Source organism: Phalacrocorax aristotelis, chromosome 1, assembly GCF_949628215.1.
Source record: "Phalacrocorax aristotelis chromosome 1, bGulAri2.1, whole genome shotgun sequence".
Lineage (NCBI taxonomy): Eukaryota > Metazoa > Chordata > Aves > Suliformes > Phalacrocoracidae > Phalacrocorax > Phalacrocorax aristotelis.
In genome coordinates, this window is record NC_134276.1 from 204,615,243 (window position 1) to 204,639,736 (window position 24,494).

General features: G+C 40.1%; 1 protein-coding gene across 2 annotated transcripts in view; it reads left to right on the forward strand.

Moving 5' to 3' along the window:
- The window catches only part of RELN (reelin), a 297,550-nt gene that overhangs the window by 24,060 nt on the left and 248,996 nt on the right, over positions 1–24,494 (forward strand). The window lies entirely within an intron of this gene.

The following is a 24,494-nucleotide window of genomic DNA, read 5'->3' on the forward strand; positions in this document are numbered from 1 at the left end:
TAAGAAGCAAAACTATGATCATCGGCGGGGGTGGGGGAAAGAGAGAGAGAGACCAGGGGAGAAAAAGAGGATGAGAATTTGGCCATACAGGATGGCTTTATATATTTAAATGTGTTCTCTGAGGTGCCTGTGTGCCTGTAGTGTGATGGATATATTTACTAGTAAAATTGTGGTTATAATAACTGCCCTTCATAAAAAACTGACTGAGCTACCTGGTATTTTAAAATGTATTGAGGCCATTTTAGGACACTTCTCCACATTTTGTAAAACTATATTCTGAGCACTTGTACCAGAGTGCAAATAATTCCACATCCATTGGAATTATTATTTATTTCAGTATGAAACTTTTAAAGTGCATTTTAGTTTTAACATTGACTTGTCTGAATTTTAGAGGCACTTCGTCCTTAGAAGTAGCTAAACTGGTAAACCAGTTAACTGCAGGTGGTTACATTTGCTAATCAGATGGGTAATTATTATACACTGGTAAAAGAAAGACAGCTGCAATTGCTATAAAAGATTGTTAGGAGTTTTTTAGCATAACAATGAGCTGCAGCACCTGCCTTTCCAATATGCTTTATAATTACACTACAAGTATTATTTCCTTGACCCCCCCCCCCCCAATAGCACAGAAGGATCTATGCTTCTAGCTTTAGCTAGAAGACAGTTTAATTTCAAATGTCTCTTTGGATTTGTTTATAACTTTCCAATAACCTTACCTTTTTCATCAATGTTTTTTAAGCGTTTGCTTTCATTAAAATGGTGCACAGATGTTTGGCAGGCTTGTGTATGGCTATTTTATAATTACTGCTTGATTTAAAAAGATATTAACTTGCTGAAAGAAAAACAGGTTTCAAATCACTATTTTAAATTTGTGCAGTTTTCAACTCCGTTCTGCGCATGTGTAACTTACAGACTCCCTGTTGGGGCCTGCAGGTTTCCTCCCTTTTATGATTAGATCTATGATAAATTCGAAGGAATTTGGTTCGCAAGCAAGACACTTAGTTATGTATAAATCACTAGAATGGCATAGGTATGTCTTTGTCTTGCTATGTATGTGGTACTTATTTCCATATTTGACTTATATATGTGCACATCAGACTCTTCCCATTCTCCCTTAATTTAATTTCTGCTGATCCCTGCCTTAGGATATCCTCTAGATACAGCAATCTAGCCAAGAAATGCTGCTTGTGTCACCCCTCACACATGGCAGGTGTAAAGCAACATCTGTCAATGCAAATTGGTGAGGATTTGTCTGTGAAAGCTGTGCTTTCCTTGCTGTTTGGATCTAATTCCAGTGGCTGTTTACCATTCTTCAGGTCAATTTGGAGAAAGTGCACTGAACATGCTGTAATACCCAGGGTATTTACCCATGTTAAAAGGTAAGAAGCCTTTAAAGTATATTCATTTAGCTCTCTGTGCTTCACAGAAAGCTGATTCTCCATACTTCTTCTCTACAGCTTATCAGTGTGGTGTGATTGATGCAATATAGTTTCTTATTTACGATTCTTGGTTTGGAGAGTGAATCCTGATGCTCACAGAAAACTACCTGCTGCTTCTTGCTTAAATGTAAAACCACTAGGCTGGGACAAGTGCATGAGAGGTCTGACACCCTGCTTTGTCCTTACAGCTTTCCCACACTAGCATTTCCTACATCCACTCTTTTACCTTTACAACCACAATTCCCATTTTTATTATCTGTAGTTTTTCAGCAACAGTTTGCAAATGCATGGACTGCTGTCTCAAATGCACTGAAATTTTAGCAGCTAAAATTACCCTGAGATCCTGGGCCTCTGAAGATGGTTTAGCCACTCCTTACCCTTCTCTTGCTGCCTTTATGTTTCTGCCTGGGGAAGCACAAGACCACTGCTCACAACAGCCAATTGCTTAAGGGTCTTGAGGAGCTACATCTCAACACAATTTACTTTTAATACATTTGGCTTTTATTCTCATATAAGGATTTGGTGGAGTTTTTGCCATCAAACCTGAACAGGCTATTAGATGTGCCCTTTCTTAACTGTCTGAATCTTTTTCTCAGACTCTTATTGGTTCAAATCAAATCCTGTTTTCCCACATTTCAAGGAGACAAGTAATCTCCCCAGCATTGTCAGCAACATACACAGCCAATTAGGGGTTCACTTTCCAGCTTTTTTCCTCTGTCTATTGAAACAATACAGATGTCCATGCCAGTATCCACCATTCTTTCATTTGTAGTCCATATTACATACTGGAAAACTTCCTTTCTCTGATATTGGTCTGCAAGTCCAAGTTCACCTGTGTAGATTCAAGTGTTGTTCCATAATAATTTGGTTTTTGACTCCATATTTATGCTCTGATACACCAGGAACAGAACTTTCTTCAGGCTGTCTGTAATGCACAACTGCTATTTTCTTTTCCTCTCCTCCTACTGCTGGACTGTGTCTGGCCAACTCAGACTGGTGGCCTTCTAGGACTTGTGTGGGGGTACTGATATTCACATCCACATGTGGCACACTGTCCAGAGAAACATGTACCTAAGAAACACAACGAAATTCATATCCAGGGTTCTTTTTTCCTAACACAACCACTTCTGGGGTTCTGGAAATTTTGTTTATCTTTTCACATGTAGACATTCTTTTGAATGGATCCAAACTGATCTGAGCTCATGGGCTTCCCACTAAAGATTATTCTATAATTTATATGGGATACCCAGAGATTTCCATTCTGGGGCAGCTGCATGTGCAGTCAGGGAAGAAAAATGTGGTGGATGTATACTGTTAGAGAAATCTTTGGTTGATCCAACTCAGCACCTAGGTGGCTGGTGTCCTTGTGGTTTGTAATTCTTTCATCTTTTTCTCAAAATGGTTGCTCATCTCTTCAGGTCTGCATTAGAGTTTTTCTTAGTATATTCCAAGTTAGTCCACGTTTTCCTACCCTCCTGTTTTTGGGAAAAACTTAGTCTGTGCAGACAGGTCAAGCTGCTAATTGGTTAATTAATTCACCATTCTGATCTGAAAATGTGTTTCCCCCAGTCTGGTATGGCTGTTTCAGTAAGAATCTCATCTATCTTCAAGGCATTCCCTGACTTTTCTGGAAAAAAATCAGAAGTTTCTAGAAATTCTTTTATGACAGTTTTGGTTCATCATTTTGATTTGGTTTTAAACTCTCTCTGAACTCTTGGTCACGGTCACTTTCACGTCACGTATCCCTCTGTGAACGTTATGACTCATCTGTTACTTCCACCTTTTTGATGCAATGGTAGTAACACCTCTGCATTGATAGTAGATCTCACTGAGGTTACCTCTTTTCATGATCATATGAATCACTTGCAGGAGAAAAAAAAGTTGGTAACTCCCATTTTTCCTTTGATAAGCTCCTCCTTACTCTAATGAAGTCTTGTTTCCTTGAGTGCAGGGGGACATGAGATGGTCTCAGAATTATTTCCTTGGCAACCTGAAGGAGTCTGGCCTTTCCATCAGCTGAGTAAGTGTGTTGGTCTCATGGCTGTGCTCAGCACAGTTGTTCAGATTGTGTCCTTGCATTTTCTTTCATGCCATTTCTCTTACCTCCCCCATACCTCTGTTCTTCATAGAAACGCAACACTTCACAAAGCAACAGCCAGCAGTACTGTTTCACATGTGTACGTCTGCCCTTGGACAATGATGTTCAGCATTGGGAATGAAGGACCCGCTTTTGTTTTAACTGGTCTGTAAAGGACCCTGGATGCTGCTTAGAAGCATCTCATTAGAGGACAGACTTATTGCTATTTTTTCAGTTCACTTGCCAGAAATATTGTGAAAGTAGCAAAGGGTAATCTCAGAGGCAGGGGTTTTTGTGTGTGGAAGCTTTGGTTGTTTGAGGTCTCTGGGTGTGACTGTGGGTTAGCAGGAGCAGAGAGTGATGCAAGGACTGAAGTGGAGCTCTTCTGTTTCATCTGCCCCGTGTAAACGTTTCTGGCAGATGTGGTTACTAGAAGGAATGATGTTAAAGGATGGTGTTTATTTTTCCTCAAAGATAAATGGAGAATAAAGGTTTGAGATCTCTTCTTAATTTTGTTTTTTGGTTGTTTTTGGGGGATGTTTTATTGAGTTTGTTGTTTTTAACAATAGCTGATATGGGGGGCTGGCTGTGTCTTGGCTAATGACCTACATATACTGATTTTTACGAGTTATAGCTCCAGTGATAGGGTATTCCTGATAGGTATGGTTCTCTCTGAACTTACCAGTAGTATTAGGTTTATAGTATGGTAATTTCAGTTTTGTGGTCTATAATGAAAATGCAGGCAAATCCAGGTAGAACGATAGCTATATATTGAATTTACACTGACTGACAGGGGGCAAAGAGATGTTGCAGGAGTTCAGGTGTTGCAGAATCTGAACTCCAAGCTGTCAGTCCAAGTGTTTTGAAACTGAGCATATGTTCACAGCATTGGCTTTACACTTTTTGTTCTCCTCTTACAATTTCCACTAAACTACAACTGTTTTGTAGTGTTGTTTTTGTAGTGTTTTATCTAGGAATTTTCCAAGGAATTTTTACTTCATTCAGAAGTAATAAAGTAGAGGATCTCAGAAATATATTTATAATCAAAGCAAGAAATATATTTATAATCAAGTAATAATGGAATCAGCATCATATATGACTTGTTCTCTTCTAAAGAATGCCTTTGTGTCTTCGTTTTCAACTTTACTGTGTTTTGAAACACTGTATTTTAAAAGTACTCATAAATGACTATAACGGTTCTTATACATTAAATTTAAAATTACCATTACTGGCAGCAGTGAGGGCAAATTTCAGTGTTTGCTTTTTAAACTGAAGGAATTTCTGGACAGATGAATATCTATATGTCTATATATTTTTGCTTACCACAGCTGGTGTTTTGGGGAAGATTTACTATACTAACACACTAACACTAATACGCTATGGTATCTAAAATGCCTTTGGCATGCCATTTACACTCATCTGAGAGATTTCATGAAAGTATGATATTAGTAAGCCTTCATGAGTAATCCATCATGCCTAGGAGACTTAATCAGATTGCACATGTACTTACCCCTGGCTTAATAATTGTTATTTTCATTATTACTGTCCTTATTCCTGTTTCATGTGTGGTGAAAATGTTGAGAATTTCAGTTATAGTTCAATACATTATAATCATGGTTGTCCACAAAACACAGCCCAGCACAAAACCTACAGCCACAATTCAAATGTTATGTGTAGTAAAATCTCTTGCTATTCCTTTTAAAGGACTGTACAAAAGTTTAATATTTCTGCAGGACTGTTAAGGTAGCAGCATTAAATATTAAAACTTTTAAATGTGCAGAACTGATTAATTCAGAGTATATCAGAGCTGCTCATAAATGTTTAATATTTGTATTTTGCCTGATTGGATATAATTTAAGCTATGTGCTTCTTCCAGCACTGTAGGACCAGATACTCATCTTTTATTTCTAGGAATGGTTTAAACATGATTCCTTTTATTACAGGTTAATATTAATGCCTGGACCTTCCGCTGTTATTGTTCATTCTTTCATAAAACCCACTTCAGAATTAATCACTTAAAGTCTATCTGAGAGCAACTGTTAAAGTTCTTTTTAAGTGTACCTTCCACAAAAATACAGTTCAGTTAAAATTAGTACAAACTCAGTAGGTTGAAAGCTGAAATTTTGTCTTTGCTTAACTTACACATTTCCTTAGAAATGCAGAAATATTCTGGGGGGGGATTGGGACTAATCGTGTCCTGGATTTAGGTGAAGTTAAACTTGGATCAGTTTGGAGTTGTGTTATTTCACAGTGAATAAATGGCACTAAAAATTGAAGAATGAACCTTAGTATCTTGGGGGGAGGCAGGATAGACCTGGCAGGCAGGTTGGCATGTGGCGCTGAACCCCAAATAGATTAAAAAAAATTGCTGTAGAGGTGAGCAAGCCAAAGGATTGATGGTGGAGAAAGAGTTTCTTTTTTAAGACTTTGAAAAAGTTCAAAACTTTCTAACAAGATGCTCTTCATTAAGTCTGGTTATGCCTATGGCCTATGCCTAGAAAAGCTCCCCTCCTGTGTTCCACAAAATTCACATCAGATCCCAAAAGAAACAACTTTACCACATGCAGAGACCACATTCCCACATTCCCACATGGGAAAGGCACCCTAAGTACAGCACTGCCAGCTGGTAGGGCTGAAAGTGGCATCAGTCAGGTTGGGTTTAGCTTTATAAAGCTGTAAATTGTTTACTGTTGAAGTTTCCGTTGAATTGTCCACCTTGTTGGGTCATTCTTTGGCAGGACAAACGGCAGCAGAAGTCAGCAGGGGGATGTGGAGAATACACTCCCCCCCACTGGTCCTGGGTTTGACGGTCCTTGTCCTTCCTGGCCTGCAAGGGCCCAGAGTTATTAACTGCTTCCCAATGCTTCATCCTGTGTTAGCAGCACTCTATGTTGTCCATCTACATGTTTCTTTCCTGAGACTTCTCTTCTGCAGCGTAACAGCTCAGACAGCTTCATTCATTTAAGTGTGGTGTATGGAAGGTAAAGATCTATATGGAAGGCTATAGATCTATTTGAAATTTAGCTCTAAGCCCAGTCTGACCCCCCCAGATGCCTGTATCATTCATCTTCCAATTTACTACCTTAGTGCTCTTAAAACTTACAGCAAATGAATCAGCAAATCCCTTACAGGCAAACTCTTGACCACATGTTTTTATTCCCCCCAAAGCTACTTTCTGCAGCAATGCTCTGCCTGGAAGTGTTTCCTCCACTGGGGCTGGTATAATGAGGAAGGAGGGATGGACCTCATCTTCTAGCCGTTCATTCTGCTGTAACATGGCAGGGCCTCCTCCAGGGCAGTGGTCCACCAGGCCGGAAGAAAAACAAAACCCTGTAGGAGCATCTGTCCCAAGGCATATATGGTCCTCCAGCACTCAACAGGAAGCACACTTAGCATAGAGCATTGCTAATGCCTTTTCATTTTCTTGCTTAACATGTTTTAAATTATCTTCATTGCATTTAGTGCTTTATCCTGATCTCTCTGAAGTTAATAGCTAAAGCTCCATTGCCTGTAATGAGGCCCAGCTGCCTGAGAATGCCTCGAGTATAATAACAGGCTAGACAAGCAATTTGCTGTGGTCCAAGGTAGAAATCTTGCTTTGATGCAGTCCTTTTCTCTTTTGAAGAGTGCTTCTCTACAGCATGATACATAATTCTTCTTGCTGCAAAAAGCAAACCTGAAGCTCAACGGAGAAGAGAATGAGCACAGCAGTGCTACAGGTTATCACATTGGTGTGCATTCATAAATACCAGTTCCAAGAGAGTTTGCTTGAATTAAACCTATCTTGAATTTTTTGCTCTCTAACTTTCTGAGGTAGTTAGATGCAGTCTGCCCCTGTAGCATGTATTTCTCCTTGCCCTTGGAGAACTGTGGGAACATGAAGGAGAGGAGGTTACGCACTCTCCATCTCATTACCAGGATGAAGGTTCAAGCCCTTGGGAGTTGTCCTTGGATGAAAGTTGAAGCCTAAAACCAGTGTAAATCACATAAAATTACCTTTTGCTAGGGATTTTGGAGGGAAATTGTGTCTTGAACTCTGAGGCATGTCCTGAAGCTCTATGCTAGTCTGCTCAGAGACGTTGCCTAGTGACAGCTTAGTTTCATTTTGACTTTGTTCTTTGGGACTTGAGAAAGTGCCAAGTTCTCCCTGTTTTCAACAGGTTAATATAAACAGCAAAATAAATACATTGCCCCACCTACTTTTGCATGCAAGTTCACAGGAAAACTGTGTTTAGTCATGTTTATTTCAGTGTTGGCAATAAGGAAAAATATGTCAGATGTAAAAAAGAAAAAAAATCATAAGGAAGCATTACAATACATTCGGGAGAGGCAAAGTATACCTTTGCTCTTCAGGAAATGGAATAAAAACAGTTATAGAAGGAATGATTTATAATAGAAAACATGGCTTTTGTAGAATGAAAACTTTTCTTGGAAAAAATCCTCTACTTTTCTTGACACTTTTTAAATTTGGAAAACAAAATCTTTTAAGGAGGGGGTGACTCTAGTAAAAACAGTTTTTGCATTTTTTTTTCCAAATTCATTTAACACATTTTGTTCTTTGTCACCTCAAGATTAAATTGCATTTTCTTGTTTTGGTATGTAGTGTCACAAAGTCTGTGGTTAGGATCTTACTGCCTTTACTCTGTCAGTAGGTTGGATGTGTTAATTAGGCTGTGAAACCTGAAGCATAATGAAGTGCCCCACTCCTGGGTGAAGGGAGTACCCAGCACAAAGTGTTTGGGAAGGACACTTAAATGTTAATGTAAATAAAAATTAAACTTTTTGATTCAGTTCAACAAAATGGACTGAAGTATTCAATTCTAAGCTGAAACGACACTTGGGAAGATGAAAGTATTTTTTTTTCGTTGAAAAAAGACATAGTATGAATGTTTTATCCTTTATGAATTTTTAAGCATTTCAGTCTCCTAAAATCCCTTCATTATTTCACCTTTTCATATTTGAGATAACCATAAATGTTCAAATAATATTGGCACTGCACTAATTATTGCTAATATTCATGGAAAAGTCTTATTTAGCAAAAGTGCAAAGTCCAAGTTTCTTAGGATTTTGGGTTGGAGAATGTGCATTTACCTCTGAGCCAATGTGGTGAAAGATGTACAGAAGTGGATTCCTAGAACTTTTTTTTTTTTAACGTATTTCAGTGCAGTCTTGTTAAATTCTATCTATGAAATACTTTGCAAGTGTACTGTACAGTGCATCCCAACAGATGCCTAGACCACACTCATATACTCGAGGTATATCTTTCTGTACCAACCTCTGCTTATCTGATTCTCCTTACTCATTCTTCCATGTGCAACACTGAGAGGATTAGACAGATGTCAGAGTCATTCTTTGAATCAACTGTAGAATTTCAAAGACTGAAGTGCAAGAGAGTATTGAATATATGGTTTCCCAGATGCATGTAACTTATATTTATCAATACCTAATTAATTCCTTTATAGATAGATCTTTATGACGTATGAAGTGGCATGACTACTTTTAATGGTGTCTGGCCATTCCTCTGCGCTTTAATTATTAAATTCAAGGAAGACATTAAAGATTAACCAGAGACTTCTGCCATTTTTTCTCAAAAGGCGTGACTGCTCAAAGAGTCCAACTTCAAACATCTGCAGTTAAACCAAAGTAGAGTTGTCACCTAAGTAGAAAGTTTCTCTGATTTTACTCAAGGTAGTACAGATTCAGAATGACCTTGCTTGGTGAGTCAGGACTGGGCAGAATGGTAGATGTTTCTCTTCCACATTCAGGCACATGTTTCTTCTCACCAGTTGCTCAGAATTTGCTTCCCAGTATGGGCATCTGCTGGTGATAACACAGTGGAGTATTTTCTCCTGCTAGTTGTTCTGAGGGAAGGGATGTTGGGATTTAGACCCGTCACTGCATATTGGTGACACTTCTACCTTGACCTTAGTAATCCCTGACGAGAAGCTGATTGAAGTGCCTTTATTTTTGCACTGGAACAGGGGCTTGGAAGGAAAGCTTAAACATTTAGGTAAGATGTGGACCAGCTATGCTTGCAGTAACAGCCTATCTTATTATGGGTGGCTGGTGTCCCTGGGAGCTTATTTGATAACCCAAGTTATTCAGAAGAGATGCCACAGAACAGGGGACAGAATGACTGATCAGGTTCTATGGACTGAACCGCATTCCCAGTGTTATGTTGTGTTTGTCCAGTCCATGATCTTTGCCCGACTGTTGACTAACTTTGCCACTTTGCCACATAGTAACAGAAGATGCCACATGATATCCTACCCATCTGCCATATTTGTCTCAGTCCTCTTCAAACCCTTTACTGCCAAAGAGCACAAGTTTAATGCTCCCAGCAGCAAGGCCCTTAAATATGAGTATGCCATAGCTCCATTCCACCCAACTGACTCATGTCCCTGCCTAAGGGGTATCTGCTCTGAGCACTATCACTATGACATGAAGTTGCTCTGCTTATTCCTTGCATGGAAACTATCAAGGCTACATTGAAACATTAGGGTTAGCGTATTTACCGTTTTAGCCCTTGCCACCCTCCTATAATAATATGAGGAACATCAGTTACTCTGGAGGTACTTCTTAGTAATTGTCTCCTGTGGGACATGAAGACCTCTGTGACACAACAGCTCTCACAACATGGGGAGCCATAGGCTTGCAGCAAATGAAGGCAGGCGGCAGGGGGATTTTTTTTCCAGAGAGCCAAGTGCCTGTTTCTGTTCTAACAAGATATGAGTCATAGCAGGGACATGTCTGTGAATACTTATCTCTTTCACTGGGATATGCAGAGCAGAAAGAATTTCAGCATGGAAAGAGGACATGAACTGATTTGTTAAAAATCTGTTAGTTGCTTGGGGAATTTGTACTGGTATTATCTGGGATAGTTGTGCACACCAGGGACAAGAACCATCCTGTTCTGGTTTGTTTTTTTTTTTTTTTTTAACAACAGAAAGTGACTCTTTGGGAATTAGCTGTGTATATAAAGTATTTAACAAGCAACTGAATGATAAGGACAAGTTCATCCAACAAAAGTCGTTGTGCTGCAGTTATTTTTTTTCTGTGTGTGCATGTCTTGTTGCTTTATCAGAATGTTGGGCTCAGATTTTTTGTGAGCGTTTAAAGGTGGCAAAGCATCTGTTAGGAAGTGTCTAGAAACAGAGGTCTGGAAGGGACCCTTGTTATCTTCAGATCCAACTCTTTGCCCAAGCAAAATAGAGAGAAGGCACTTTGTGGATTTTCCCCCAGAGCCCTGCCAAATGTTTCCTAATCACAACCTGCCGCAGTCCTGCTGTTCCAGCTCTCGGTCTTTCTTGCTCAGTAGCTCACCATTATAACAAACCTAACAAAAAGAGCAAACCGCTCACCATAGAATGATATACCTGCAGTCAAACCCTTAGTGAGGTAGCCATCAATTACTTGGCGTGCTTAGCCTTTACAAACCACACCGTAAAGAATTACAATGTAAAGGATAAGCATATGTATTTTATTACTGTGACCATCTCTGGCTCTGACCCATTTAGCCACATATCCATAAAGACAACACAAACAAATAAGACTGAGCTTTAATATTGCTCTTATTTTAGGAATTTCTTTCTTAAGCACATTGTTTTCATTACTTTGACTCAATTTTCATTAGGTGTGTTTTTTAAATGTCAAGGGACTAGTGAATGTTCTTACATTTTTTCAGATTCTTTTCCATGTTATTCTGGTTTGAACATTCAGAAATAAGGATTTTTCATTGATTAGACCTTGCTATATTGATATACCATGTATGGTCAAAGGACTGTATTAACATTTGTTACAGCCCAGTCATCATTCCTATGCCAGAATTCAGTATAAATACTACTTTATATTTACAATAAACCCTACTATATTTTTCCCATATGAATCCTCATTTGCTCTATCCTGTCTACTTTAACTTAAAATGTCAGTCAATCTCTAGGCTATTTTGTACTTTTGTTCCAATTTATAGTTGTGGGTTGTCTAGCTTTTTTTTAATAATAGCATTCTGCACTAACTAAATAAGGGACTGTGCTTAAGCAGAATTATTTTGTTGCATGAATCACACATACAAAATGAAATCTCATTTTTAAACCCTTGTGCCCTGTTCCCATAATAAACAGCATCATGTATTTTGGTCCTACTCCTTCTGCTCATGGTACTCGACAATTCTCAGTGCATTTCAGTCTTTTTTTTTCTGTACTCATTTGCTTTACTTTCACCGTTCTAATCAGGACTCTTGTGCACTCTCAGCCCCTTGCTCCCCAGGGAGCTATAGCCAGCTCTCCCAGAACCTGACTCGGTATCTACTTTGGGGCTGGACAGGCTGCGACACAGATACTGCTGACTCTGCTGGGTAGATCTCTTGTATAGAAAGGACTCTAGGGCGAGCAGTTTAGGTGACGAGGATGATGTTCTGCACACTTATGTCCAGGCAGATGAATCCCCAGTCTGGTATTTAAATAAAAAATCTGCGTGTCCAATGTGCAGCTGCTATATTGGATTGCTAATGACTTAGACTGCAAAGCACCAGGTTATTTAAGGTCTCTTATTACTGCAGTCCATTAAGCAATCATGTTAAGCTCTGGTTTAAGGAAGACAAGCACAAATATTTTAAAAATAAATGGAGTCAGAAACTTTATTGCTCACTCTTGTTCATGATCTAAACTATAAGAGTATGCCAGCCTCCACCCGAATTATACCACACAAGGAATCTACTGCAAGGAGGGAGGCCTGAGGTGGATGCAGAATTGTCATTGTCATGACTTGATGCCTGAAGTTAACAGTGGTCAAAATGATCATGGGGGCTTAACAGCAAGGTAACAACATCATATACCATCCTGTTCGAAGTAGTCAAATATAAGGCTAACTGTGTTACTATTAAAAAGAAGTGGGGGGGGGGGTGTGTGTCTGTAGAAACACAAGGAAAAATAGTGCAGAATGGGTGGGACAGGATATTAGGAGTGAATCTCAAAATATATCATCTCAATGCTAAGCATGAGTCAAAAAAAAAGGTCAAATTGAACCTTAGGAATTACTGGGAAAGGACTGAAGAGTAAAATGGCCAGCATCATTTTGCCACTGGGTGTGCAGTACAATGATATGCCCAGATTTCAGGGTTATGGGCAGATCTGATTGGCTCTGCTTGGAAAACTCATAGAAAAAGTAGGTAATGAGAGAGGAGAAACGCCTCCCTGTGTTTCGGGAAACTTACTTTAGTTTGCTCAAGTGGGAAAATGAATGCTGTTAGTAAAGCAAAAATGTTTCACCGTTACTTAAAATGCAAGAATTTACAGAAAAGACAACTTAAAAAATAAAGGGAAAACAACTTCACAGATTATATCATTAAATCATGGAGCTCCTTGCCACCTGAAGCTGTAAAAGTACAAATACAATTATTTAAATGAGCACTTAATGGTTCACTGATGATTATTATATGCCACAACTCAGCGCACCTAGAAATGAGAGCTTACGCAGAGGGGATATGGGGCTCATTCACTGCACACCCCATTTCCTGTACTCTCAAAGCATCTGCAGCTGGCTCTGGTCAGGACAGCTAGGCTGAAAGGGACTTTTGGCCAGCTCAATGGGATAGTTCAGTTACCTAAATACATATGTAAGAAGTGCTGTTTGTAATAGTGTACAGCATCCCTGGCTCCTGCCTGCCAGTCCACACGGGTGGGAGCTTGCCACTTGTCACTTGTCACTTGGCTTGTGCTGTACCTGCTGCCTTCCTGTGTTCTCCTCTGAGTGCCCCAAGAGGCACTTGTCTTTAAGCAGCCGAAGTGAATTTTAGCATCTGAACTCTTGTACTTCACACTAGCTAAAGATGCTCAGCAATTCAGAATTTCTGCTCTCTAGAACATGTTAAAAGAATCCAGTGTTGAAAGCTTTTGAAAGTAGTCAACACAGGTTGCGTGCATTTGCAACCACTGTCACACTTGCACTGGTGCTGGAAAGCAGGTATTAAATTTTATAATGTACCAATATACTTGCAGTACATTAAGACTTGGATAAACATTATTTAAATACTTTGAGAGTAACAAGCAGGCCTTCAGTGGGCTGTGTTTAAGGTCTCAACATGTTTCTAGGGCAAATTAAAGAAGTTCTAAAGCAAGGAAGAAGCTAGCCTGTTTTATTGTTTTTTAATCTGTAAAAATGTATTTGGAGGATACAAGCTGTAGGACGTTTCTTTCAGGATGTTTAGGAAAAGCTAGACCTATTGTCTTATATTTATCTAGGGCTATATTTTACATTCCAGATGAGCCGTTATGGAAGAACCCTGCATGTGTGTATTTTGATTTGAAGATGTTTTCCTGTTCTCCAGTATCACTCAAACTCATACACTTCACTATATTTGCTTATCATAATCATAATGTATGTGTCTATAAGAGGATTTGGTTTTTAGCCTGAGATAAACATGTTCAACAGCCTGGTTTTAGTTGGTGTGCTTCTGTAGCTAAAATTAAGACAAAAGCTCTTGCAAATATTTAGATAATACTATTATAACAACAAACTTCCAGTAGATAATGATACTCTCTTCCAAGCCAGCCTTCATTTTATTTTTTAATGCTACTGTTAGTTGGGTATTGAGTAGTTGTTTGTCTTTTGAAGACAGCAGAATAAAAGGATCTACCAAAGTCTCCTGAAAATCTGAACACTACAGAAATATTCAGACCTTCTAAATAATTTACTGAGAGCACAGCCAAAAATATGAAATTTTCATGTATGGGTATCAAACAGGCAACCTCACATAAACTTGAAAGGCATGAAAAATAAGGTTAGGCTTCCAAATGGAGGTCAATATTCTCAGACTTAGCGTAATATAAGGGTAATCACAATAATTTTTAATCTGTTTTTAAGAAAAACCTTATGTTGGTGTATTTCATAGAACCATGACAAAATTCGAATTTCAAACTTAATAAGGTTGGCCGTTGCTGAGTAAGTACACAAAACTGTTCCAACATAGAGCAGCAACCAGGCTTGCTTCATACCCTTTGTAGCTGGTGAGGTCTAGGAATGACCCTGGTACTCTTCCCATCTGCTTCTGGGGATTTGGATAAAAGAAATAATATACTATGACTGGCAAAACATGTTTCACTATCTTTTAAGTCTAACCATCATGTACATACTGTTAAAGCATATGTTGCCAGCTGTTATGTTATGCTACTAACTCTTGTACTAAAAATATTTTGTTGCACAGAGGTGAAATTTAACAAATTACATGATTGGGTTTGTGTTACATAAACTGAAACTATAAGTGGCCATCCTCATTATTCATTGTAGGAAATAGTGATCATTCTTGTTTTGGCTATAGTATGCAATATAATTCAGCAGTTGAATTTTGACTGTTGGCGGCTTCTGCTAGGCACCATTTTTAGAGGCATAGCTTAAAATTAGTTTATGCTGTTCAGGGCTCTGTGAGTTAACAAATGGAGCAACAGACATTTCTTGATATCCTTTGGAGCTTCTCGGTACTACAACAGTGCTCGCTAAGTTGCTAATGATATATTTGGCATGGCACAAGAAAGAAGATAAAGATAGTCATTGCCTCTAATGTCCTTGGGTGAGCTCTGGGTGCCGGGATGTTTAATTCCTGCTCAGCTCCCTCTGATGTGGGTAATAGTTGAACATCTAAATAGAAGCTGGATAATTAAGTTATTATCTTTGTGTGGCTTTTGGTGGGATTCACCTCAGTTTGGACATCTTCAGTGTTGACTTCTACAGCTGAGCTTTACAGTCTAGGCTCCCTTTATTATCAGTGGGGACAATCAGGCATTTCTTGAGTGTGATTCATCTGGCCTGTTTTAGACATCAACTTTAGGGTGAGATTTACAGGCTAAATGGGGTGACATAAATAGTTATGATGTTCCCAGGAGCTTTATATAGCAGTAGCACATATTCACTGGGCCACTGACTGAAACCTTCATCTCCTCCTTCCAAGAAGGCTGCCCCAGCCACGGGAACAGAGAACAAGTCCCTCTCCGTGCTATCTGGTATCACTTTACCCGTACAAATGCAGTGCCTGCAGCTGAGAGACAGTGGCCGGGACACACAGACACTGGGGTTGAAAACATTTTGGGATACTTGCTTGGGAAATTCAGGTTTGAATACTCTAACGTAGATGAGAGCCTTAATTACCCATCTGTTGATCAGGAAGCAGGCTGCTATGACAGGGGCCGGTCCTAACCCTCCTCTGTCAGGTCTCTGGGCTGTGCCAGCATGTTTGGTGATGCCAGCTGGAATGAAGTACTTCGCTGCTCAACGTGGCCAAGTTTCCGGTGGCTTTGGGTATGGTCAGAAACATGTTTAAGTTACAGATTTTGATGCATGAGAAGTCAAGCTCTTGGGTCTAATTTTGGAATCATGCACCTGTTTTAGGTGGCTGAGTCTGTTCACAGATCTAAGCATTGGACTGTTCAATTTTAGTGAGATGCAGGCTCTGAAGCATCTCAGAGCTTATTAAAAAATGTGACCAATCCTTTGTAGTTTAGGAATATAAGAATAAACCTTGGTTATATTGCTGCTGATGTCATTATCACTGTCTTGTTACGGACTTTCAAAAAGATGTTATAAGTAGTGTCTCTGCAAATGGTTCTTTTACAAGGCTGATAGGCTACTCTCTGCATCAATGACAAATGATGTCTCTGTATATCATATTACTGACATCTTGCCACACATCTGCAATCTATTTTCAGTTCTCTGCTGCTCATTACCAATTTAGGAAAGGAACTGAAAAGCTATGGAGACAAAGAGATTTGATGGAGCATGGGGCAGAACCACTGAAACTAGTACTGTAACGCAAAGCAACACCAGATCTGATTTTATGCCGTCTAGAGCAAGGTTCAAAACTTGTACTTTTTAACTTCCCTCCTCCCAAGAGCTATTGGTAAATGGAGTTACTGGTGAAGGCATCACAGCGTAGAGACTGTGCTGTTCAACGTGCCATCAGTCTTCCTGCAAGAAAAGTTCACCAATGTGCTGTTTTGAGTCTAGTGCTTTGGTGTGGGCTTTAGAAAACCATTACTCAAGTGAGAACATTTTCAGTTGTAAGAGAGCTGTCATTTGCCCATGTCTGTGTGTTCAACCATGCTGAAATGTCTTTAATTTTTGTTTTCTCCAGCCTACCTAAGGAAAATCAAACCCAGTATGATTAAGAATCCCATGGATTTTCTGCTTTTGTTTTTGCTGGATGAGGTGTAGACCTGCAATTCACACAGTTCTTGGGTGTCTGTCTGACATTTGCCCTTGAAATTGCTGCATAACTATGAATTCCTGGATTTTGGTTTCTTCTGGAAGCAAAATGTTTCTGTGAGCAGCAAATGTTAGTTTGATGTCAACATGTATGTTACTATTTCTTAAAAATTCCTTCTTTTTTACTAATAATGTTCTGCGTGCAATTAAGTGTATACAGTTTCTGTATTCTTGTAACAACAGGCACTCCACCATTAATTTACAAATACATTTATCAGCACACTATTTTGGATGCATACCTCTAAAACTCTCTTTGGGTATTTATAGATTGCCTGTCACTGTGGTGTCTAAACAGTGCACCTTTAAATAAAGCATCAACACTTATTCTCTTCTTACTAGTGATTTCACCTGTAGTTGGCATTTCAGGGGTGATGGGGTATTTTAAGGATTTGGGCTTAGTATTATCTGTGCCCTGTAAGACAACACTACCTGCCAGGATGGTTTTACACTTGGGCCACTTACATTTGGTGTTGCATGATGGTAGCATAAGGACACCATTGCCTAAAAGAGGGGACCAGTTTGGGAAGGAATGAAGAACATCTTCCATGTGTTGGTTCAGCTTTTCCACAAACCCTTCCCAACTTGCTGGGACTGCAGGTAATGAGTCCAGAAATCTACTCTGGGGACACCACTTCATGTCTATTTTTAAAGCCTACGTGGGCAAAGCCAGAGGGGGAAAATTCAGAACAGAAGGGGCCCAGTGCAGGCTTTTGATCAGGTCATGTTGGCCAAGAGATGCTGAGATCCAGACGGCCATGGCACTTGCCCCTGCTGGAGCTCCTTGTGCTCGCTGGTCTGCTGTTTGGTCCCCCATCCCAGCTCCATCTCTGGGCCAGCAAGGATGGTGCTGGGGCAGCGTGAGATCCTATTGAGGGGTGACCTCTCACCAGTTCTGGTGGTGTGGTGGCAATGGCAGAGGTGTCTCTGCTCTGCCTACTGCAATGAGCTGGTCTCTCTCTCGGCTGCGAAGAGAATGTACAGGTGAGAATTCTGGCACGAGCACACTATATACCAGGTGTTTTTGAACAGTAGCTGTGACCACTTCCAGCTGCTAGTCAGAGATGATGTTTAGGAGAAGATGTATTAGCCCTGGTGTGCCTGTTGTCATCCTCCTGGCATGCCGTGTGCCCAGTGTCTACAGGAATAACATGGGTAGACTTTAACCAGACTCAGTATTTTACGATGAGGCAACAGAAAATGAGACTCAGAGGATGGACTGTCTCTGTGCTGGTGTCCTGGGCGAATTTATTCAGGAGTGAGTTCTTCCTGATCTTCTGAGCTGTATAAGGGAAGTCAGTGTTTGCACACAAGCATGTGAGCTTGGGTGGTCCCAAGTCCACTGTCTTTGCATTGCATTCCCACTGCTGGCTGTTTTAAGGAGTGTTAAGCTTTGCTGGCTCTGAATGTAGTGTGATGTTAATAGCCTTTGCTGTATTTGATGTTAGTCTCCATTTCTTCTAGCAGTCTCCTGTGAAAGCTATAATGCTGTGAAGGAACATAGGCCTCTCTGACCAGTGCTGTTGAACACCTGACTTGCATTGCTTAGAGACTGATATATTTTTTGAGGAGTCAAGCAAAAAAAACCCCAAATGACTTCAGTATAAGTAATTTGTGTCCTAAAAGGAAGGTTTCCAGCTATGGCTCAGGTGTGCAATGATGCAATGTTATGGTATTACAAGGAACTGGCTTCAAACTTGAGAAGAACCTAAAAAAATGCCTGTCCTTGCTTTGATGCAGGAAAATCTCATTTTGGGAAGTTTGCTGTCTGTGCAAATGTACCCATTTCATGTACCAAACTTATCTGCTATTTTCTCCATGGTATACAAAAGTGCACTTTTACACTGTCATTATTTGTCTTGACTCACATAAACAGTATATAGGGCTTAAAAGATTTTTGCCTTTATTAATCATTTCTTGAACTCTGTTAAATCTCTACTGCTGTTTCATGTGTCATAGCTGTATCTCTACATTAAGTTTTTTGACTTGGTGTCATCAACAGCAGCTGTAAATTCCATGGAATTTTTGTATATATCAGCACTCTTGGTGATATTTACCTGATGCTGAAGAGCAGCCAGATTTGGTAAGACCTGTCAGTGGCAAGTATCTCCTGAGATGATCCTCTTCGTCCACCTGGCAGTTTTTCTGCCTTTACAGTTTAGATGCGGGAACTGTACTGCTTTGACTATTTCGAGTATCAGTCAAAATGCAGTTGTCTTTTCAGAGGGTAAATCAGTCCTTCAAGAGAACATAAGGTAAATTTTATGCAATTACTTACACAGATTAATGGATTTCTATAACATTGTATATATTGTACGTAGCATGTAACACTGGAAACAGTGAAAATGATGTTCATAAGAATAGCATGAGTTTCTCAGAAATATCTGAAAATAACTACAGTTCAAAACCTATTTTTCTGTTATGCTGCTACCTCCACCTTCAGCAGCATCCTTGCCATTGTCCTTCTTCCCAACCCGCTTCCTCCTCCTTGAGGTGTGTCAGCTCCCAGCGTCATCCCATGGGAGGCATCAACTCCCGGGCTCTCACAAAAACCTGTCCTGGGAAGCGTGAATCGTCTCTGAAGAGAGGCTGCCACATCCCCTCTGTTCCACAAGGAAATAACACCAAAGCTCCCTGGAGATGCATGGCATTGGCAGGATGAAGCCAGCCTGCCTGCTCGCTTAGCCGGTCTCTGTAGTGACTCGAGGCGAGCACAACAGTGTGCACGCGCTAAGCGTGCAGGGAGCTGCAGCCAGCAACTCTCCACATTTGTTTTTTTGGGGGGCAGAGATGGGACGGGACAGGATGGGAACTGAACTGAACTGATGGTTCTCAGAAATACAGTTGTTTCAAAAAGGTTTATGGGTCCACAACCATTGTACAGAAAGAAGGGTAGGGCAAAGTGGCTTTGGAGGCTACTTCTGTGGTATTTCCCAGCCCTGATACAATTTTTATCATGGAGCCATTTCCTAGGCTTTTACAAAGTTATCCACCTAACACATTTATTCATATTGTCATGATTTGTGGAGAGGAAGGTTTCACATCCGTCATGGAAACACTGTTCACTTGATTCAGAAGGTGGAGTAAGAGATCATAGTGGGTTGCTATCTGGATGTCAATCAGCATGTGAGGATGACCCAAACTTTGCTGTTGTCTTTTACAGGTGCTTTTGCACCTAGTCTCTCTCCCTGGTCACTGTGCGAGTCCCTTGTACTGAATATCTCCTCCAGGGTTCCCAGCTGTACATCCTGTCTCCTCCTTTCCATCACCTTCTATCTGCTGCTTTGCCCAGGGTAGCCTCCTCTTCCCCATTGCTTCCCAGTTCTTCTCCAAAAAGTCTCTCTTCCCCTATTCATTGTATTGGTTTCAGTGTCACTACCTTCCCCATCCCAGTTCACTCACTGTCCCCTTGCCCTCAGATCTGCTTCTGTGTCTCCTCGTTTTAAGTCATTGGGGTGGTGTTGGTCAAATTTTAGGAGCAACTTCATTTTTGTGACATTTTGCACATTTTGCAGCTTTTTGAGAATTGAGATTCTGCTGGACTGATGTTTTCTCATCAGAAGGCTTAGACACTTGACTAAGATCCATTCCCTTCCAACCAGCAGACATGACTTCCTGCTTTGAAACACTGAGAAACTTCCCAGATCAAAGCATAATCAGGACTGATATCTCCGTGAAGCACTTCTGCTCAGGAAAGTGGTATAGCTGGCCTAAAACATAGTTCATGGGACTTTTTTCAGTAAGCTCTATTTGTCAGAGAGTGCTCTAAGAGTGCTAAACGAGGACAGAATCCCCGGAAATATTTAGTTGCTAAAAATTAAAATCTCTGTTGAGTATGTGTGAACTCTGTTGGTTTTTTTTTTTTATTATTTTATTTTTGTGTGTCTATATATACACACACATAATAAAATTTGTCCAAACTTGGTGGACAGCTCTCACACTTCAGAGTGGAAGAGCTGTTGAAAGCAAAAAACACTGGAATTTTTCAGCCAGGGCAACACAACATGTTCCTTTAACCTCATCTCAGAAATGAATGAAGTGTTTTGACTGAAATTCCTTCTTCCTTAAATAATTAAATCAGTCTGAGGCAGACAGTATGAAAAAAAGAAACCCTAAACCAAAAAAAACCAAGAGTGTAAAAATTGTCAAAGATCTCAGGAACTGAAAATAGAAAGAAATGTTAGGCAACTTTTAAAGTAGCTGTAATATTTGCAACATGCTGTTGCCTGATCAGTAGGTTGTTCCCAGTGCAGCCCTCCTGCGTTTCTTGGGAAGAAGTTCTCAGTCCCTCTCGCTCGACTATTTCAATGCAGCTGAGGGTTTCCTACTTACTGTGCCATGGCCTCCCTTCTCCCACAGGCTGTCTCACAAGCTACCTTACCACCCCCAGCATGAGGGGTGACACAAGGTAAGCCGGGGCTCCCCACTTGCCCCAGTGCAGCATCCAGAAGGGCTGGCCATGGGGTGCTGCTCTGTGGGGGGTGGCAGGGTCCCGTATCCCACCTGCCCAGCTGAGCAGTCCTCAGGGCTGGGAAGGACTCCTCCCTTCTTCGCTCACCCAAATTCTCCTCCCAGGGAAGGGTGTTGCGGAGGATGGAGCAGAGCCTGGTTAGACTTGTTGTAGATGAGATTCACTGCTGTGTTGCCCATTGGTTGCCGCGGGGCAGGTGGTGGGTCTGTGCCAGGGCCCCCCTTTCCTGCCCAGCCCTGGGTGCTACATGCAGCTGTGCCCCTCCAGATGTTTTCCAAGGTTCAGGTGGGTCTTGGCTTCAGCCCTCACTCCTGAAGCTTTGGATCTTTGGCATCAATTGCATATGGCATGAGCCAGTGTAAAGGCAGACACAAAGCCTGGCAGAGGGGCTCTTGGAAGATTCTTATTGGAAGGGGAAGCTGAGAGCCATCAGTAACCAGCCCTAGTCCCAGCAAAAAATCACAGTCCTGTTGCTGGGCTGTCCATTAGCACAGCTTTCCTGTTCTTGGTCATTAACACTTGGCATGGTGTGTGTTTTCTTCTATTTTATGGGGATTTGATGTATTTCACCACTGGATAGAGAAAAAAATAATCACTGAGAATGTCATGATTAATTTTTTTCCTCTTGAAGAACTATGAAATTATTCTGAAATGTATGACACGTGTATAATAACAGCCCAGTGCTCTGTTTTTAAAAAAATGTGCTAGAGGCATTGTGCAGTTTCCCAGAGGCTTAATGAGGGAGCCATACTGTGTTGGAAATTTTTCAACAATAAAAATTCATCTATTACATGCTCATGTAAAACGAGGGTTGACAATCACACAAATATGTCCAAAATCAAATACAGGCATTGTAAAATATCACTTCTTTCCCAGAGAGAAACTGGTCACCTGTTCACAGTAGGATTTTGCATTATATCCTATTCAGTAAAGAATAAGATGCTTCCCCACAGGGAAAAAAAATGGCAGCACAGTACTGGCCCAGTGCCCTTCTATCAATGCTTTTCACTGACTGTTTTGCCAAGTCTTCAAAAATAACACATAGGCATATTTTTTCAACATATGTTTTGCCTCTTTGTTGTTTTAAAAGCACAAAGGGAAGAAAAGGTTCTGCGTTACTCGTTATTTCATCATCAAATGCAGGAAGTATTCATTGGTTGCTTTTTTGATTTTCTTTTTCTCTCCATAATTCTTATTTTATTTTTAAAAAACCTTGTCTCTTTTGCTGTTCTTTTAAGATATATCCCAGAAGCAGCTTCCTCTTAAAAATTGAGCATATGACTCTGAACCTGCGGCTGTATTCAGGGAAATGTCTATTGCAAAACACTGAAACTTGGAGCCGTGGGAGTAGAAAAGTTGGATTTAGGAATTATTCAGTATACTATTGAATAATCAAAGAAAGGAAGATGATTAAAGAGTTGAAGAATTAATTAAACATGTAAATATTGCTCCTCTGCACAGAACAGATTAAGCCACTGTCAAAGTTTGCATGTTCTTTAGATATTTCATAGTAAGTTTAAGCCAATGTGTACCCCAGATGAAACAAAGAATGACTGTTGGGATTAAAAAAAAACCCCAACTGTTTCAGGGCTGAATGTGTATCACCGGTGAATGTACCAGTAGTCACCTTGCAGTACCTTGCTTCAGTTCCATGGCCAGTCACTGGCTCATGATGTTTCCAGCAAGGGAGAGCAAATATGAGGAGGTGGAACATGATGCAGGAGAGATCAGAGTTTATCAGCAATCCCTGTCAAGCACGGATCTCTATGTGTGAAGAGGGTGGAAAAGAGGATTAAAGTATGAAAACAGAACCAGTGTGGTAACTAAGGCCTTGATTAATCTTCAGTGTATGAGACTACAGGTATTGAGACTCTTCTTCAGCAGGGAGATATTTTTGTGTGGATCTCCTTGCAGGTTCTTTGCTCTTCATAATGCAGTTTAAAAAAAAGAAAAAAAAAAGTTGTATATGGTAAGCCATAGATTTGCAATGCAGTTTATCCACATTTAAATAAATATGGGCAAAGATTGTAGAAAAGGATTATATTAGACAGACATTAGATGTAAAAAAGGATGATATTAGACAGACAAAGGTGAGGAGAGAAAGAGAAGAAAATTTACCTCATTGTAAAGCTAATTCATTCATTTTTTACAAAATTTCCTAGTTATGATTTTTAATTCAGAGGTATACAACCTAATGTTAGAATATTAAATTAAAAAAATGGACAGGAGATTATTATGGAGCAAAGAAGGTTTCATGCAGCTGTAGGATTAAAGAAGTCATTCCAGCCATAGAGGATATTGCATTTATATAATGGGAGAAACCTAAACCTGTCACTTAATAATTTAGGTCTTTCCAAGGTAGGACCACTGAAGCTGATGATAAGCATACAGTGATACAATCTGAAAGACACCAAAGTAAAAATGTGAGAATTAGTGTTTGTAAGAAGTAAATAAATATTATAAGATTTGTCAATTCTAATAGAGAATATATAGATTTCAGTGTTATTTGTAGTCACTATTTGGATTATCACTTTACTGTTAACATCTAAGAATCTCTTAAAAATACATTAATGAGTTGTTTAAATACATATAATCTGTAATGACCCAGCTGCCCATATAACTTAAGTGTATAATACTGTAATATGGATTGTAGGGGAATAGACAGGGATCGGCGACCGGAAGATCACGGGATGTGACGGAAAGGTAGACTCCTCCCCGTAGGAGTGGCAGGAACAGGAAGCGCAAGAGCTATATACGCGTGTGACCCAGCTAAATAAACGGACATTTTGTATCCATCACATTGATGTCTGTGCATCACTGTCCCCAGGGTGGGTAGAGCCCTGTGTCCCGGAGATATGCGGCCCAAGATAAGTTCTCCCGTAGAAGCGTACAGCAACAATGGATGATGACCATAACCTAGCACTCTGTTCAAGTCCAGAAAGGACAATAGCATAATCCTGGTTATTTCACCACTTTTACTATGTTCTAATGTACTGACAATTACTCACAAGCCATATATTTCAATGCTACTGTTGACTAATTCATTGTGCATTTAGTGTATAGCATAGTTTTGTGCTTCTAGCAAAGGCATCTTCCCAAGCAGAGATGGCCATGACCACCTTTTTGATGTTTGTTTCAGATCCTGTTGTAATGCTCAATTTGTGTCTGGTACATGGCTTATGATTCATTTAGGAATAGAAGCTGAGTCAAACACCAATAAATGGCAGTTGTTTACCTCGAAAACAGTCCATTTTCTTTA